This window comes from Malus sylvestris, chromosome 9 (assembly GCF_916048215.2).
Source record: "Malus sylvestris chromosome 9, drMalSylv7.2, whole genome shotgun sequence".
Taxonomy (NCBI): Eukaryota; Viridiplantae; Streptophyta; class Magnoliopsida; order Rosales; family Rosaceae; genus Malus; species Malus sylvestris.
This window is the reverse complement of record NC_062268.1, coordinates 30,497,116-30,515,762: the sequence shown is the minus strand read 5'-3', so window position 1 is coordinate 30,515,762 and position 18,647 is coordinate 30,497,116. Positions and strand designations below refer to the sequence as shown.

The window sequence follows — 18,647 nt, the reverse complement described above, 5'->3', positions numbered from 1 at the left end:
CCTTTTCGGCTTGGTGAGGAGGTGTTGGCCAGGAAGCCAGATGAGGTTTGAGCGCTTCCGTAGGCGAGAAATCGGTAATCTCTGGCCGAAGAGAGGCGAAGTAAACTTGTAGCCAAAGTTGAAAGACCCAGAGGGGACCGTTTTGGTACGGGTCGATCTTGTGTTGGGTCGCTCGGCCAAGCAGCGTAAGAGATGGGTGAAAACAGCTGAGCTAAGTGCCAGAGTGTGGCCGCTAGCCAGGGCTTCGACCACTGGTATGTTCTCGACTAGGCACTTGTTAGATTTGGTACAATAGATGTATTTGTTGTACCAATAGAAGAGGAAAGCCTCGTGTTCCCCTTCTCGCAGAGCCTCTTCTCCTCGGCCGACAAAATGGAGATAGAGGGTGTTGTAGTTGAAGAAGTTCTTTTGAAGCTTGTGAACTTCTTCTTTCGAGGGTGCTTGATCCTCACCGCTCAATGTCTCAAGAGCATGTTTTTTTAAGAACGTCTACATGTCAAGGTTCGATGGGTACCCAGAGAGGGCAGCATCAATTGGGATTCCAGATGGGGAAGTCCCCAAAATAACAGTAATGTTGAGAATGGTGGGACCAACGGGACCGAAAGGGAGGACCATGGTGTTAGTGGCCGAACACCAGAAGTATAAGGCTGCGAGGATGAGCTCCTTGTCCAGGACGACGTCTATAGATGAAAGATGAATGGTGTCATAGATTGTAGTGGTCGAGGGCCAAGAGCCTTGAGGCCTTGCCAAATCCCACTTCAACCATTCAAATCCTTACAGTAGGGATGATAGGCAGTGTTCTTGGAGAAGTCTGGTGAAAGCTAGTGGCGTCGCCGCTTTGAAAAGAGGACTAAGAATTTGGTGAGGGGTGCTCATATCATTTTCAAAACGTATGGTCTTGATTGAACTCCGATCAATGATTTTCTGCCATTGGTCACATTCCTTAGAAAGCTTGGAGATAAAGGAGGCCATTGTGAGTGGTTTGAAGGAATGAAAAGAAAAGAATCTTCTGGGTTAGAGCGAAGACGAAGACCTACAAAAAAGGGGATTTTCTAGAGAACAATGGCAAGAAGTTTCAGAGAATTTGAAAGCGTAAGGTACAAATGGAAAATTTCGGTATTTATAGGCTTGTGGAAAGGAAGAAGATCAAACGTTTGAAATTCAAAATAAGGGGTAAAATCAACCGAAGAATTCACTAATCATTACGAACATTCAGGGAATCCGGTTGAAAGGACTGAGGATTTCATGTTTTGGGGGACGTACGATTGCGTGTGGCGGCAAGATTTATGGTGAAAGGACGTTTTGGCGTCTGCACGATGTTGGAGGGTTCGTGGATCAAGGTGGCGTGGTTGTGTTCAGCAATAGGGTCATGATAACGAAACAGTTCAGTAAGCCACACGTTTTAAGCATCATTATTAGGGGGAAGTTGGGTTAGAAGATGCCACGTGGTGGACTGGTTGGCAGGATCAAGGACATGCAATCGTGCTCCATTAATGCACCTTGGAAATAGAGTATTCAGATTCTTAGGTTTAGATTCGCTTTTTCAAGGTCGAAGCTTGACCAGGGAACTCAAGCCGAAGACCTCAAAAGCAAGGGGGCAATGTTTAGACCCGAAATATTGGTTTGGGCTGAGTGTAGAATTGTTCTCGGCCCGGAAGGATTTATTTTAAAACTGCTAGGGGTCGTCTTGTTCATGGGCCGCATGGTTAGGGTCGTTTGAATCCTAGTAGGAAAAGCAACGGGCTGGATAAAGAAGAGGCGGGGGAAGTTCTGCGATTAATAGAAATCCTGGTGTGATAAGGAGTCCCGGTGAGATGAGGAGATCGAGACACATTTTGAATACGGCCTGATAGAAAGGTTAGGTCCAAAATCCTGATGGGAGTAAGAGTATTCGAGATGGTGTTTGATTAGAAGAAGAAGTCCTAATCCGAGTAGGGTTTAACTACTCGGATTAACTCTACTTATGAAGTATACGATGCTATAAATAGAAGAGGCTGTGCATTGTTCAACCCCCTCCAATTCAACACACAACTACCCTGTGTAAACTCTCTCAACAACTTTGAGATTTTTTATTTTCTCTTTTCGCTGACACATCTTCTGTTGGCATCAACAACACTGTGAAAACAACCGGTGATATCTTCAGTCGGCATAGATAGCTCTATCATCGTAGAATCAACCGATCTCGCGGCATATTCGGTTGGCATCAACAGAACTGCGGCGAGGATGGTTGGTTACCTATCCAAGTCTCGGTCGAGAAGGATTTTTGAATCCTTATTGATCGAGGTCATCTCATTAGCCTTCTCGACGAAGTGAGGTGTTACAGCTTATTAAGCTCGGCGCATCGCACGCCGAGTTATTTTATGATTGGATACTCTTAAGTGGGATTTAGAGTTCGGCATTCAGACGGCCGAACCACGTTCATTATTAAGACTTATATCCGTTTTGAGTATTTGTGCCCTTACACATTGGTGTCGATTTGGCGTGAGTTTACTCTGACGAATGCCATCACTGTGACGGAATCCGACGACAACGATTCGTGAATTTTGTAAGAATAGTAGCCTTGTCTTCAGGTTCGAGAACCCAAGAGGTCGAGACGTGTTCCTTCCTCGACCGCAATCGCAAGACACAGAAGTCAGCCGCGCACCCAACGCAATATCAACAAATTTTACTCCTCGGCCGAGTTCGGCCGACGAGTTGGCACGCCCCGCATTCACCGAAGGACGTAGTTAGCTCGTAGATTACTCGACCTGCGTGCCACATAGGCTTGGTAGTTTTTAGGGTCAACAGAAGAAAAATAGAAAGTCATGAACTGAACCCAACAATTATTGCACCGAACAGTAATAACTTATAAGTGAAAGATGCTTTGTCTTTTTTTTTTCCCCTATAGTTTGTTTTGTGAAGTTTGTTCATGCAAATATTAATGGTTGTCCAGACCATCTCCAACCCTTGGGGGATAAAGCTTAAAAATTTAAGCCACAAAATTTTAAGCCATAATCTAGAAACTGATTTTCTCTTTCAACTCTTATGGCTTAAAATTTTAGCCCAAGATTATTAAATAATGATTTTAGCCTTTTTTTTCTCAGTAATTTTTTTTTGAAAATAAAATTTATGTAGATTATACTAATTCTTTTTATGTAAATTTTAATCTAAAAATATTTAAATTCCAATAAGTAATTAAAAATCATACAAGTACATGGTATTTATAAAGTTTTAAGTGAAATTTGATTTAAATAACTTTCTTAAATTATTTTAGATGTTAGATTTAATTTTGGGCTGTTAAATTTTTTTTTTTTTACCATTAGATTTGATATCATTTGATCACTGCCATTAGATTGTAAATAAAAAATAAAAAAAGGTTTGAAATATGACAGTTTGATGGGTCTAGAATAATTTAAGCTAAGCTTAAATACTGGGGGGAATCTAGCCCAAAGATATATTTTCTCCCTATGGCTTATTTTAGCCCAATGGTTGGAGATGGTTTTGGGGGGGGGGGTGTTTAAAGCTTATATTTTAAGTTTTATCCCGTGAGTTGGAGATGGTCTAAGGGAAAGGAGTGGGGTTTAGCCTCATAATGAGCTAGCAATAATGTGGTTCAAATTCACCTTTAGCGAGAATTGAATCTAAGACATCTCTCTTACAAGTGAAGAGAGATACCACTATTGTAACAACCTGTCCCTAATTTTACGATTTTATTAATTTTAAAAAGTGAATTGACGAAAATGCCCTTAGAGGTGAGAATGTTGACTTTGATCGACCGTCACGTATGAACTATCATTTTACCACATTATCATAGTACTCATTGCTACGAACGTGTGGGCGTAAGCATAATCGAATTTGGAGCTACAATGAAGATTGTACAGAACTACGAAGTAGAAGGGCAATTTGGTAATTTCATTTTGGAGGATATTCTGTATTGTTTTGTGAGCCATGTGGGGCCTACACCCCACTTACGCCCAATCTTGTGTCTCCTCCTCCAGAAAACTTGATCTATCTCTCTTTCTCTGTTAGTTATCTCTTTCTCATTCTCTGTAAACAGACCACGCTACATCACCACCACCATTCGCTGTTCTGGAGAGCACTCGGGAAGTTTTCCCAGATTTTTCAAGCGAACTCGAGAGACTTACAAGTGTTTTTTGGACATATTCTGGCCACGACTGAAAATCGTAATGGTATATTTAGATTCATCGTCCTTTAAGCTTCAATTTGGTATATTAAATAGCTAGTTTTTTAGTGATTTGGGGTTGATTGGAGCTGGTGATTTTTCAGCTTTTTCTTTCGTAGAATACGGTTGACCCGCGAGTTCATCGGCTCAACCCAACTTGATATACAAAAAAGAAAAAGGGCCTTAAGCCCAAATCTTTGGGTTGTTGTTCCAGCTCGACCTAGTTCCGAAATGGGCTTAAAATATTCTGGAATATTCTTGGAATATTCCTCGTGTTAACTTTTTCGAAATTTTCTTGGAAACCCTAGGCTAATTTCGATGCCCCGAGTTTGTTTTTGACATCCATTTACCGAAATTCCAAAGTTTTAACGTAATTGACCGTCTCGGCAGATAGGTTGACTTTTTGGGGTTGCCCATTGACTTTTCGTTGACTTTTTACGCAAATTGCCCGGGACCCTTTTTAACGCATCTTGACGCGTTGATTCCGAATTCACCATCCGTTTCTCCAAATTCAAATGTTTTAATTGAGTTTTACTAATATGTCTCTATTATGCTTAGGTACAATTAGCATCGGCGATACGTATTTACTCGTTCGAACGATTGCGACCTCGGAAATATCTGTGAGTTGGTCTTTTCTTTTATATAGTATATATATATATAGTGTGTGTGTGTGTGTGTGTGTGTGTGTATTAGTTTCGATTTATATATGTTATAAAGAATTTTCTATGACATGCGTAGATTAGCTTAACGTTTGTAAGATTTAACACATTGATAGAAATTATGAAATTATGCTACATCCTACGAGATGCACAAGTATGCGTATTATTATTGATGCCTTAATGGGATTTATGGTCATGAATAGCATTGCATTGATTAGAATTATCTAATTATCAATTTACCGTGGCATGATCATATATACGTTATTTGCTCATCGTTGCTGCACCGGTGTTAGTACTCACTCAAGACCAAGGCCAATCTTTCACGTGTATGTTAAAATCACCCCATATGTTCACGTCGCACCGTATGTTCACTTTGGATCCATTGTAGGTGCCAATCCTGTTCTACATTGATATAGGCAATTTGGACTCGTATATGATGCGCCTAGCACCAGTCTTCACGTGATTGTAGTACTAGATTGTAAATTATTATTACACCAAGTCTTGTTCATGTCAGAATACCTCAGCATGAATTCATGTGTCAACATATGTTGATGAGCATTCGATATGATGTGTTTGTTTATTCGAGATATTGAGATTACTGGGTGTTATGTGTTTACTTACGAAGTATTATGAAGTATTGCATCCTCGATGATTTTACTGTCTACGGTAAGTATTTTCATACTATACCTAGTATGTTATATTTGAAAACTATACTTGTTTTACGGCGAGGGGTTATTACATTTTCAAAAAGGTTTTACAAACTTTATTTTTAGGCTCACTCACCCTTATTTTTTACCCCTCTAGGTTTTAGCAGCAGAGTTTTTGTGTCGACGAGGATTCTTGGCAAAAGTTGGTATAGAAGAATACTCCTGACAGTATAAACCTTATCCTACTTTACTGTACCTTACTTTTGCTCTAACATCACGTGTGAAATGGGTTCATTCCCGCTCACATGCGCACTCCTTTCTTTAGGCACTTTTAGGCTTAAATTTATTCATATTTTTCACATTACTACACTTTATGGCTTAGTCACCTTCTGTTGTTGGCCAGCATAGCTTGATTTGGAGTCAAAGTGAACATTCCGGGTCGGGGTGTGTCAACTATACCATAGTACTAAGTGGCTTTAAGAACTACACTAATTAAGTATACACATAACTTCGTGACACTAGGGTAGCGGTTCTCTATTAGTCCTCTCAGTTTGTACTCATTTCAAATATAAATCCATGCTATATGCACAAACTACATAACAAGATAATCCTTCATGTACAAAATAGGCCAACAAATATCAAATCTAAGTCGCACATTTTCAATTATGAAGTAGTAAGATAATTCAGGATGTACTAGGATCTTTCAACTATCCTGAATCATCATTGGAATTAGGTGCTCATGAAAAACATTGGGATGCTTCTAAACTAGTTATTTTGTTGTATTTTGGGGACCAGCCACCACAAAAAGTTACTAGATCACATCACACCAGTTAAGTATTCATTTTGTTGTATTTATAAGTTTATGCTTGTTGGTACATACTTTCCAACATTCTCCACTAATGATCGCAAGGCTTATCTGGGCTTGGAACAAGTAGATATTCCATTATGCAATAAAAAACAATGTTCCAACTATTACCTATCAATGGCATGAATTATATAATTTATATAAATATGTTGTGCTATCTACTAAAGCTCACGGCCTTATTTTAAAGATTAATACTTGCATCTCCCATGTTGGAGATGCACATATTTCGCTATTTGCGAGTATTGTATCTTAACTGAATAAAATTATTGATTGGAACTGTTCAATTTATTAATCATCATTTGAAGATAAATTCTACGAAAAAATCATTCGAATTGGAGATCGTTTAATCATCTGAATGTATCAAATAAGTGGACACTTCATTATGAATACATTACTTTGTACCAACACCGTCAATTTGTTCTATACATGAGAATGACTAAATAATCTCCAATTGAAATAAATTTTTTTGTAGGGGTGATCTTCAAATGAAGGTTAAGAAAACGAATGGTTCCAATTATGAAATTTGTATGGTCAAGATACACTATTTGCAAAAGGGAAATGAGCTCATCTCCCAAAGAGGGAATGCAAGTATTATCTTATCTTCAATTTAATATTTTCTGTTGATTATTTCTCTTTTATTCTTCCATTAAAATGTTCTTGATTTGGATTGGCTTCCTACTTCAAGAACAAAAATTTTGAATTTTTATCTCTGAGTGAGAGTATGTGAGTGTTTTCCTTATTGTTAAAATTTGTAGTCGCCAACCTTAGTTGTGGCCATGGTCAGTAGCAACCCTCCCATACTTTTTATCTTCTCTTTATTTTCTCTTTTCAGTTTCTTCTGCTTGTTTTTCCCCTTCATTGCCATCTTCATCGCCCTTGCTCTTCAAACCCAAATTCATTTTCGATCTGCATGTCTCTCATTCTAAACCCTCAACCCCGATTTCTTCTTTCCTTAAATCCTTGATGTCCATCCACTTCCATGTCTCTCATCAATCATCCTCAATTTGAATCTTCCATTTCCCTCACACCCTTTTTGTGTTAGCTATGTCCTTCATCATTTCAACCTCAATTCTGATATGCAATCACTCTTCTTCACCGCATTTGGTTGCAGTTCTTTCGGAAGGTGAATAGAGCTTGGCTTGTGTATACACACCACCACCTTCCAATTGTTTGCATTTATTGGCACTGTCGCTAGTGAGTTGTCCACTAACTTCTTTCGATCTATGGTTGCCTTCTGTGTGGTGTGTGATGCAGGACGTTGAAGTCTCCATTTTCCTCTTATTTGGGATCTGGATTCTTGGAGGCAGTCGAAGGCATTGAATCGCGATGATGGGGATGCTTTGTTCAAGCGACAACGGTGTTTGTAGAAGGCTAGGTTTTTTGTTTGGTGTATTTTTGTTTTTGGGCTCCAACTTGTGTTTTGGGCCCTCTGTTGTGTTGCTTTGGGTTTGGGGTTTATTTCTTTTGTTATGCTCTGTATTTGAACCTCTTTTGCGTAGCTTGCTTACTTAGTGCTTACGCTATGGATAGAAAAGCTTAGTGTGAAACGCTAAGGAAGAAAGACATTTTGTATCACTTCTTTTCTAGATTGATTGAAATTTTGTTGTTGTGTCAGAAGAGAAGAAGGATAAATGTACTTATTTGGTATACTTTAAGGACACTCTCGGTACCGCTATTGAAGATTCCACTTAAATTCAATCTCAATGATCCTATCTTTCGCATAATCGACCTTAGTAATAAAATTTACCTTTGTCCAAAAAAAAAAGTCGGAAACATTAAAGTAATTGTTGTGGCCTGTATTTAATACAGAGGTGCGGCAAAGGGAAGAGAAATAGATTGGAGAATAGACTTGCGGAATTATGTGTTAATTCCCCAGTCCTTGCGCCTTTATTTATAGTAATAAAGATGAGAGAAACTTGCTCTCCAAGTAATACAAAGTTTATTAGGAAAGATCTTCTAGATCCCAAAGGATTCCTATTATATCTCTACTTAGGATTTACATAATCACATATTGATAAGAACATATGTCACAACACTCCCCCTTGAGTGTGCAAATAATCAAGTAGATAGCGCATCAGACTTTCAGGCAAATGTAGAAGCAGTTAATGAAGTCGTCTCATCTAGTCGGCACAAGTAGCGAATGCGAGTCTCAAAATAAACGGAAGAATGCATGGGTATTAAAACTCACAAAACCTCGCTATGGCAAAACCTAAGGTGGGAAAAAACCCATAGGCTAAGAGAAAAGTGAGAAGTTGCATTAAATCAATACTATAAGTCTTCTGGACGCAAGTAAAAGAGCTCACAAGGGTATGATCAGCCCAGGATGGGTGCCTCGTTAAAACCTAGTTAGGTAGCAAAAACCCAGTGGCAAAAATGCTCATAATAGTAGGGAAAAATAGTACATTAAGATCAAGTGAGTATACTTATAGATACTTTCCCTGAGTTTGACAAAACTTCCAAATGAAACTACAAGCATCGCAAATGAGAAAGTTACGCATACCAATTCCTTGGATAAACTTTCTAGAAGGTAGACTTCGGTAGTGACTCTGTGTAAATGTCGGCAAGGCTGTCTGGGATTGAACTGCTTGACTTTAATCTTCTAATGCTTATGCTGATGTAGACACAATATGCTTGGCGTTGACTTGTTAGATGTATCATGATCTAGTCGATACATACGACGTTATCTTCATAAATCGTTGTTGGAACTCAACGATGGATGAAAAGCGCAGGGATTTTAAATATGATCAACAAGAGTTCTCGACCATATCTTTCACATGATGAGATACAATGAGTCTTAGAATGATTCATAGGTTTTGCAACAAAAGGTCTATCTGGTCAACCTCCAAGATATTGCGGTGTTCCTTAATGGTAAAGACTTAACCATTCGGGAACGTACCTTGTGCGGTTAGACATATGGTTTGATTCTGCGAATCCCACAAGGTAGGCATCATTTCGAAGATCAAGAGGGTGTGATCTATTCTGAGATGCATAGTGATAGATAAGCCCAAATCCATAGTAACAAAAAAAATGTCTTTAACACCAAATTGGGTGTTGGCATTTTAGGCACAGTGTTGCTTTATGCCAAAAATTATCAACACATAAGATGTCCGATCTGGTGCATTTGAGCTAAGTACAACAAACGCCTATGGTACTTAGATATAGCTGCCTCATGTTCCAATATGGAACCTTATGCTCCAACCCTCTGTAAAGGTCTCATTTGCATCTAGCATACAGATGATCAGGATATACTTGGACGTAACACCTTCTGGGTCTAGTTCGAGTGGTGAACCATAATACCATTAGAACTAGCTCAAAACTTCAGGTCGAGGTAATGTCGAGTTCTCCCAAGATCATTCATCTTAAAGTCTGATTTAGGTGCAAGTTAGTAGTCTCAACTCTAGCAATTTCAGATTTTGTACACTCAGGGACATATATCCCTAACTGATCAAATATTCACTTAGACAGGTATACCACATCTGCCTGGATAGTTTTGCATCCGTAAAGTGAAGGCCTCATTAGAACCAAAAGGGTGTTCTTGTGGTCTAGAACTTTTTGAATCAGTACATGTAAGTCCCTTGGAAACTCCATATAGGGTTCGTATCGTGATCCCATAGATACTATAACCACGTTTGTAATGTTGCAATCAATCACATGGCGTATGAGAGAAACCTTGCGCCACAAGGCGTCATATTGCACTATTTCATTCATCTCATTCATCATAGATTGATTCTTTTAGTTGACCAATCAGTTCTACATTGATGCTAATCAACGGAATGTGGTTCGTTATTGTTGCTTTTCATTTCTGTTGGTGGTTACCATATAAATAACATCATCTATGATAATCTCATTCAAATTCCATATCTCATCCAAACTAGTATATTGGACCAAGAACTTTAGGTCTCGGAGTAATTTGGATTTAATCTCATGAGATGAAAAGGATTGAGACAGCGAATGAGGGGTGGATTCGTTCATGCCATGTTCCTCCACTTTTGGGGAAGTGAATCCTCGAACCAAGTGATCTATCAAGCTTCTGGCATATGACAGATTGATTGGCTAGCTGCCAATGTATGAGGGTCGGCCATAGTAGCGGCGTTCTTACTTTCGGGACGAAGGTCTGTCATACATATGGTACACATCTTTGCATGTACATTTGCAGTTGGTATATGTGATCTTTTCACTTTTGCTAGATCCAAGGGAGTGTCTGGTTATACTCTGACAATCTAGATTGGGATCGAGATGAGACATAGTGGTCCCGTTCACGATAATTCACGTCATTCTTTAGGAACGTTAATGTTCTTATCTCCCCCTAACGACAGGAAGATTGTCTTATAAAAGTGACAAACTGCAAAACGAGTAGAAAAGAGATTGCCTGGCAAAGGTTTTTAGTAGCGAATATTAGAAGGAGAATCATAACCGACATAGATTTCCATCATTCCCTGGGGACCCATAGACAACATAACCAAAGACAACACAACCAAAGATGCACATAGATTTCCATCCTTCCCTTAAAACCTAACCGACATGCAATATCCATCAAAAGTTAAAATTTTCGATGTAAATTCTCCAACTTATCAAATCAAATAAATTTGATCAGATAATCAGGGTGGTAAGCCCTGAGCTTGTTAATTTGAGCCACTAGTGTGGAGAATGCAGCTTGTGGACAGCAGCCACACGTGTGACAAATGTGTAGAAGCATCAACCAATACTATAGAGTATCTAAATGGTCCATAAGGTGGTTGAATCAGTCCACAAATGTCCCATTTTGAATCCTTTGTAGAAAAAGATAGAGGGTGCTAAGGTATAGTATGCGCCCAGGTATAATGTCTTTACTTCTGGTAAAAGGATGCCCAAAATGGCGCATCACAGATCATCCTAGATATCCCAAACATACATCTATAGCAAAAATTCCTTTGGAATCGCAGGCTTCCGGCCGGCCACATAGTAGGCCTGAATGGGTGTAATCCACTCATTAAGTGTTTCATCTTCTTTAGAATATGCATATGGCTATAGTCGTAGGAAGTGCAATATGCCAATGAATTTTACTCCATTTTTCTACATTGGTTTCAATATGGTAATAATACTCTCGAATGTCCTTAAAGCTCTAAAAAGGGCGTTCTTCCGGAACGAATGAGTATAAGGCTTCCCTTTATGGTAAAATTAGTACCACTTGACAATATAGGATAGTGACATGCCCCATAATCAGGTTGGATAAGCCTGAAAGGTTGTCGAGGGATGATTAGGTATGAAGTTAGTATAGAACCAGACTGCTAACTTCCCCACAAAACATACCTAAGCATGAGTTAATTGTAGTCACATGTGGTAATTTTTGTTAATTAACTCTTATTCAAGAATAATATTGACATCCAAACACCAATCTTAAATCCTAGAACAAAATAAATTATTCAAAAATTAAACCAAATATACAAGGGGGTTCGACCAATACGGCATTCCATGTCAAATTTCGCTCTTCCAAATGTGTTAGGTGGAGCAAGATTAGTCTCATAGATTAACTACGGGAATGGTACTCCTTAACAACATTGGTAGAAGCACTGGAAAGTGCATAACCAATGATCTATTTCATCAAAACGGAGTTAGATTCTGAAAGGTTGAGGTTCGGGAATACTATCCTTTATTCTTGAAGTTTTAGGTGCCAAGAATTATGCTTTGGGCATGATACCACCTTTTGGCAGGCCTGATTCTACCATATGTTGTAAAACAAACTCGAAATGAGATTGTGAGAGAGAGAAAGATAGACCTAGACTTGGGTTTGGTAGGCTCCAGTTGAAACTGAAGGGGTTTGTTCGGTAGGCCTCTGCCGAAGCAGAGCATTACCGTTCGGTGTGCCTCTCAGAGCATGCCCTTTTGATGCATCCTTGCCAAAGCAGGACACCACTATTTGGTAGACTCCAGCCGAAACTGGGTATATACAGTTCGGTACCTCCCAGCCAAATTTTTAGGGTACCTTTCTCTCACAAGTCTAGTAATAATCAGATCCGAGAATTTGGTAAACTTCCACTCTCTATACCGCTACTTCAGGAGCAATTTAGATATAGAAGGGCGAGAAAGTTTTTCTTCCAGTCAAAATTCGATCGGATATAAACTTCAAAATTATACCTATTCATAGACGTAAAGGTTTCAATCATGTTTTGCTTCGGGCAAGAAAGCATCTTTGCATGATTTGAAAAGGTCCATAGTGAGTCAAAAAGCCATGCAGTCCTCGGCAGTGAGGTACTTCCATTTGATATGCTTCAAGGCATAAGTCTTTGAATAAAGATCATGGCGGAGGCTTATTCAGCTTTTCCACACCATAACTGGCTACAATGATTTCGCAACTAGTCGTAGTCAAGCGGGGTGTCACGTCTTGTATCCATATACAGTAGTTTCTTATTCGAAACTTCCAAATCAGTGAAATCAAACTTGTTACGATTCGACAATACGCTGAATGGCGGAAACAATAATGTGATTGGTGTTTTAGGAAATAAAATTTCCATAAACATCAAATTTAGAATATTTAGGTTCTAAGACATGGTTTGGTTTAAACGGATTTAAGCATGGAGAGCTTCGGGTCTCAACATGAGTGTTGCGCGTTAAGAAACTTCAAGTTTCTATGACACTTTTCCGAAACTTCGGGTTTGGAAGTATGAACTTCAAGTTCATAATACCTGCAAACAAACACAATATATGCAAAAAATATGCAACAAGAAATTATGCAAATGTCTAGAATTTATAATTTAATTATTTGGACTTCGGGCCAAAATTAAAAGTTAGGCAAAAAAATTGAAAACCCATAAAGCCTAAAAATAGGCAATATAATTGGTGGCCCAAGGTATTGAACCAAAGCCTTCATGGGGCTTTAAAAAAAAAAAAGGCCCAAACCTAATATTGGGCTGGGACAGATGCGGGCTGAGTAGGAAGGGTAAGGGCTACAAGCCCAGTTTTACATGTGCGTGGGCTGCATAATGTAAGACCAATGGGACAGAAGCCCATGGTTGGGCTCTGTGGCGTCACAGGCTAAACGAAAAAACAAACCAAGGACAGTGGGCTGGGCTGGGCTGCTGCAAGCAGACCCTAGGAGAAGCCCATAGGGTTTTTGCTGCAGGCCGAAGATGAGCAAGCCCAGTAGGGCTTGGGTTTGGACCAAAAACACCCCAGCAACGCTAGGTGTATTCACCGGAGAAGGAAGTCAGCGCCTCCGTTTCTGGCGACGGTGTCTTCGTCGGGAAACCTTGGGAGTGTGTTCGAGGCATGGTGGTTCATCCAAGAACCAATCATAACGATGGAGGAGTGTCCTCGACGTCGGGGAAGTGTCGAACCCAGAGGATTCGATTTAGGAATCTTCGATTTCAATATTGAATTTCAACGGAAATTCAAAGAACATCGTTGCAGTCGACGATGAAAACCCAAACTAACATGACTGCATGTCGTGAAGTCCAGAAAAAATAACATGGCAAAGCCATGGTCTCGGCTTCCAGCAAGGGTAGGTTTTCTGGGTTAGGGATAATGTCAAAACAGAGTCATTTTCTTAGGTTCTCAGCGCAGCATGGGCTATGCTTGGGTGCATCACAGCTCCGTGTCTCTTTATCGTGGCACGGGTCAAAAAGGCTGCAACTCGCTGGGTTAGGTTCTTTGAAACCCTAGTTTAATTTTTTTTCAATTTATTTGCATATATAATGCAATTCATGCATAATCAATATAATTCATAGCAATATCAATTCACATAATTAAGTAGGATTATGATTATAATGCATACACAATTTATGTAGAATCTAAAATTTGAAAAACGTAAGGTTGGATCATGCATTATGGTGAATGCTCATGGTTATCAGGGCTGCAAAAATATCGAGATAAAAACCGTTGTTTTGGAAGAACCTGATTGCATGATGATATTGATGAAATGGTTTGATGGAGAAAATTATTTCTTCACTTTCTGCGTTCCATCTCCAAAGCTTGTATCATGTTCAACATAAGAAAAATAAATAAATTGAATCAATAGAAGTATATGAATTCAATAAAATCAAAGTTTAATCAATTGAAATAAGTGAAACGTAATACTCCTCTGATTGAAGACAAATAAATTCTCTTTAGCACAACGTGAAGAGTGTACTGATAACATGTTGTGGCCTATATTTAATAGAGAGGTGCGGCAAAGGGAAGAGAAAGAGATTGGAGAATAGACTTGAGGAATTGTGTGTTAATTCCCCAGTCCTTATGCTTTTATTTATAGTAATAAGGAGAAGAGAAACTTGCTTTCCACGGAATACAAAGTCTATTAGGAAAGATCTTATATATCCCAAAAGATTCCTATTATATCTCTACTTAGGATTTACACAATCACATATTGATAAGAACATATGTGACAACAGTAATATATGTGTGTGTGTGTGTGTGTGTGTGTAATATAATTATCAACAAACCTCTGGCGGGAAGAACTGTTCATTAAATTGACACTCAGAATTATGTTTACCATGCATACACTCAAAACTCTTGCAAGGGAAGCGTGTGGAGACCAGACCACCATTGCTATTGATCAGTCAGCCATAGCCAATCCTCAACTCATCAGCATCAAGAACTTGATTAATTATGCATATTTTATTCAAAATTGAGGCCATTACCAGAATTAATGGTCCAACAAGGATGATTATGGCTTCTTTCGGATTAGTGCAAAACACATCCCCTAATTGGCCGATTAGCCAGAGTTGACTTTATAAACCTCATAATTGAGCTCTAGATTGATAAAATAGTATATAATTATAAATATATATTATATGTATATGTATATATGGAATGGACTTGATCAAATGGATTCGAGGAAACCTATGCTTTGCAATTAACTAGCCAATGGCAGCAGAACACAGCTTCCTGCATTCTCCATCAATCGCCATTGTTAGATAATACGTGTGCAGCCTACATTGTGTCAGACATTGCTTGCACCAAAGTTTTTGGAGAAGAGATATAGTTAATAATTCGGGAAGGAATTAACTAAAGGTAAATGATTGTTAAACATATATATTAGCTTGAGTCTTCTTGTAAAATTTGGCTTCTATAGCATGCTTTTCCACCATGAGGACTCACACGAACTAAAGGAAAATGATTGTTAATCATACATATTAGCTTGGGTCTTCTTGTAAAATTTGGCTTATATAGCATGCTTTTCCACCATGAGGACTCACATGGATGGTACACTATATATATATATATATATGTGGAAGAAGGTTTTATTTTTTAAGTTGTTAATTTTTTTAACACAAATATCTCATCACTTGTTAGTAATACGTGATTTACTAACCGTGTTCCTACATACTGAAAAATTTCTCGTTTATGTGAACGATTTCATGCACTCACCACTCATGAGTATTATATTGATTGACTCTAATAATTAATATAAAACAAATTTTACCCGGATTGCAAACTATAATATGCATCAATCAAATATATAACTATCATAATATCCCATATCAAAGAAAGTCTAACATAAGTATTTATTAAGTGATCATGACTATCATGTTGAGGAATGCTAATAACCTTTTCATTTCAATCTTTTTATTTTGTTTTCTTTACTCTCTCTCACCCAGCTATGCTACTTGATAATCGAAACTATTTATGTTTTAGATTATCCTTTGGAGATTATTTATGCAAAAGATTAACATCGTACAGGTCACACGTATGTGTTTGCTGTCCCAAAATTCGTATCTCATTTGCAACTCTTTTCTGATTTACCAATACATGTCATACTACTTAACTTTATTCTTACTCCATTTAGGTTTTAATATATTAAAATATGAATAGTGAAAAACAAAAATTAGCGCGACAGCAGTCACCAAAGTCCCGCTGCCACTTAACCATGCTATCCATGTAATTTTTTATGCTATTGCTATAAGAGAAAACAAGTGATATCCACATCTACCGTTATGGACATTATTCACGTGTTTGGCTCGTGATGAAATTGCGTGCTGAAATATAGGGCATCCATGCCAATTGGTTTTACATTTTGTATTCTCTTGACCAAAAATAAAAAAATAAAAATAAATAATTGATGATCTATCTTACCTCAAGTATATATGTAGCTGCTCTTTCATTTGCTGTTTGGATTTCTTCTATACACCTTCACTAAGGATGATATAATCTTGTCTGCTGATAAATCAAAACAAAAACGTGTTCTAACTCAAATCAGTAGACGATAACACCACCTTAATTTGATTATTATTCAACCATCAGTAGTTGCAGAATACTTTCTCTTCTTTCGTATTGACTTGCATGAGTTTCAAAGGCTGTTGGATTTTTACTTTGCATGCTTTTAACTTTCAGTGCAGATAAGTAATGTGACCTTATCTCGGGGGCCTTTCTGCTACGCTTTTCTCTCCTCATTTTCTCGACTAAAATCAGTACAAATAAAATAAACAGAGAAATTCATCATTTCCGTCCCGCTTTCTTTTTTAATAATAAAAATAGATTTCTGGCAAAGATTTTCTCTCATTTTGTCTAATGAATAGTTTCATATATAGTTAAGTTTATACATTTGGGCATATATGTGACTTCTTTGTATGCCAAATAATAATGCGTGGTTTTTGCTTACAACTGTACGTAGGAATATCGTCAGCCCACTCCATGACAATGCGCATACAATGCATGCCTAATGCTTTACGATTGCTAAACTCTCTATTATTTGCGAGGTACGCAGTCAAAGAAAAAGACTGGCCTTTTTATTGGACCCTAAATCATTAATGGTGGTTTTGAGGAGGAGGAGGAGGAGAAGAAGAGATCTGAAAGCAACCACAATGCATGCTCGAATGAACGCCACGTTTCATTCCCAAGTTATTTCCTTTCCTTTCCTTTAGAGCAATTCCACCCCAGTGGATTTTGCCCAGGACCCAGCACAAAAACAGGGCCAGCACCCTGTCAACCAAGTCCACCCCTCATTTTGACTGGTACCCAGCCCGAGCTGGGCAATGGACCAGCCCAAAACAGACTGAGCAAGAAGCTGGGCAGTTTGCCTGGCGCGTGCGCTTCACGCAGGCGCTGCCGCGAGTAGCCGACAGGGCTGTCAGCCCACTTGTGCTCCGGATCCCATTAGCGACTGTAAACACGGAATTCCTGCAATGAATGAGACAAGAACAACGTGCACAAAATAATATTTGTATTAATGATTTAGGGGTTACAATCTCTTCTACGAATTTGGCCTCTGATTCTATCTTTGAAACATGTAGATGTAGTGTTGTTGATCCAGGGGCCGTCGAGGCTTGATCTTGGACGAACAGATGATGAACGATGAACACCTTCTTCAAGGGCCGTCGAGGCTTGATCTTGAATGGGTGGAAGTTCTTCAAGGGGCGTTGGGGCTTGATCTTGAAGGAGGATTTCACGAAGAACAAATAGGGCTTTCTTGATCCTTCGGGATTTGCTTGAGAGCTTCTAAGTTTCGAGGCTTCAAGGCTTTGGTGTGGTGTGACTTCTCTTCCAATTTGGGAGTAGAGAAAGTGTATGTAAAAAAATCCTCCCTTGATTCTTTGATGGAGGAGCCTATTTATAGGCTTTGGGAATGAACCACCACCATCCATTTGTTTTGGTGGATGTTGTAGGTGAATTGGTGGATTGTTGTAGGTGAATTTGGGTGGAGGTTGTAGGTGAATTTGGATGGATTGTTGTAGGTGAATTTGGGTGTATGTTGTAGGTGAATTTGGGTAGGTGAATTTGGGTGGAGGTTGTAGGTGAATTTGGATGGATTGTTGTAGGTGAATTTGGGTGTATGTTGTAGGTGAATTTGGGTAGGTGAATTTGGGTGGAGGTTGTAGGTGAATTTGGATGGATTGTTGTAGGTGAATTTGGGTGTATGTTGTAGGTGAATTTGGGTGAAGGTTGTAGGTGAATTTGGGTGAAGGTTGTAGGTGAATTTGGATGGATTGTTGTAGGTGAATTTGGGTGTATGTTGTAGGTGAATTTGGGTGAAGGTTGTAGTTTTAATGCAATGGTCAACATTTATTTCACTAAAATTTCAATGTTTACAAATGTAATTTTAATGTGATGGCTAACATTTATTTCAACGAAATTTCAATGTCTACAAATGCCCCCACTTCAAGGCGCGTAGTATACATGTGCTTGCCACGTGTAGAAGATGCGTTTTGAAGTCCCTTAATGTAGATGTCGATCCAAGGGCCGTTGAGGCTTGATCTTGAACTGGTCTGGGAGTTTCTTCAAGTGCCGTTAAGGCTTGTTCTTGAATTTTGTTTGAAATTTCTTCAAGGGCCGTTGAGGCTTGATCTTGGATGAAATTGGACCACAAGGAGCCTCACGTAGTAGACGATCCTTGGCTTTGATAA

The 18,647-nt window shown here is 38.8% G+C and overlaps 1 long non-coding RNA gene across 1 annotated transcript; it reads left to right on the top strand.

The window, feature by feature from the left end:
• Window positions 1-17,837: 17,837 nt before the first annotated feature.
• LOC126583821 (uncharacterized) lies at window positions 17,838-18,376 on the top strand. Its single transcript, XR_007609835.1, has 2 exons — window positions 17,838-18,169; window positions 18,216-18,376. It is a non-coding gene; the product is annotated as an uncharacterized LOC126583821 (long non-coding RNA).
• Window positions 18,377-18,647: the final 271 nt, after the last annotated feature.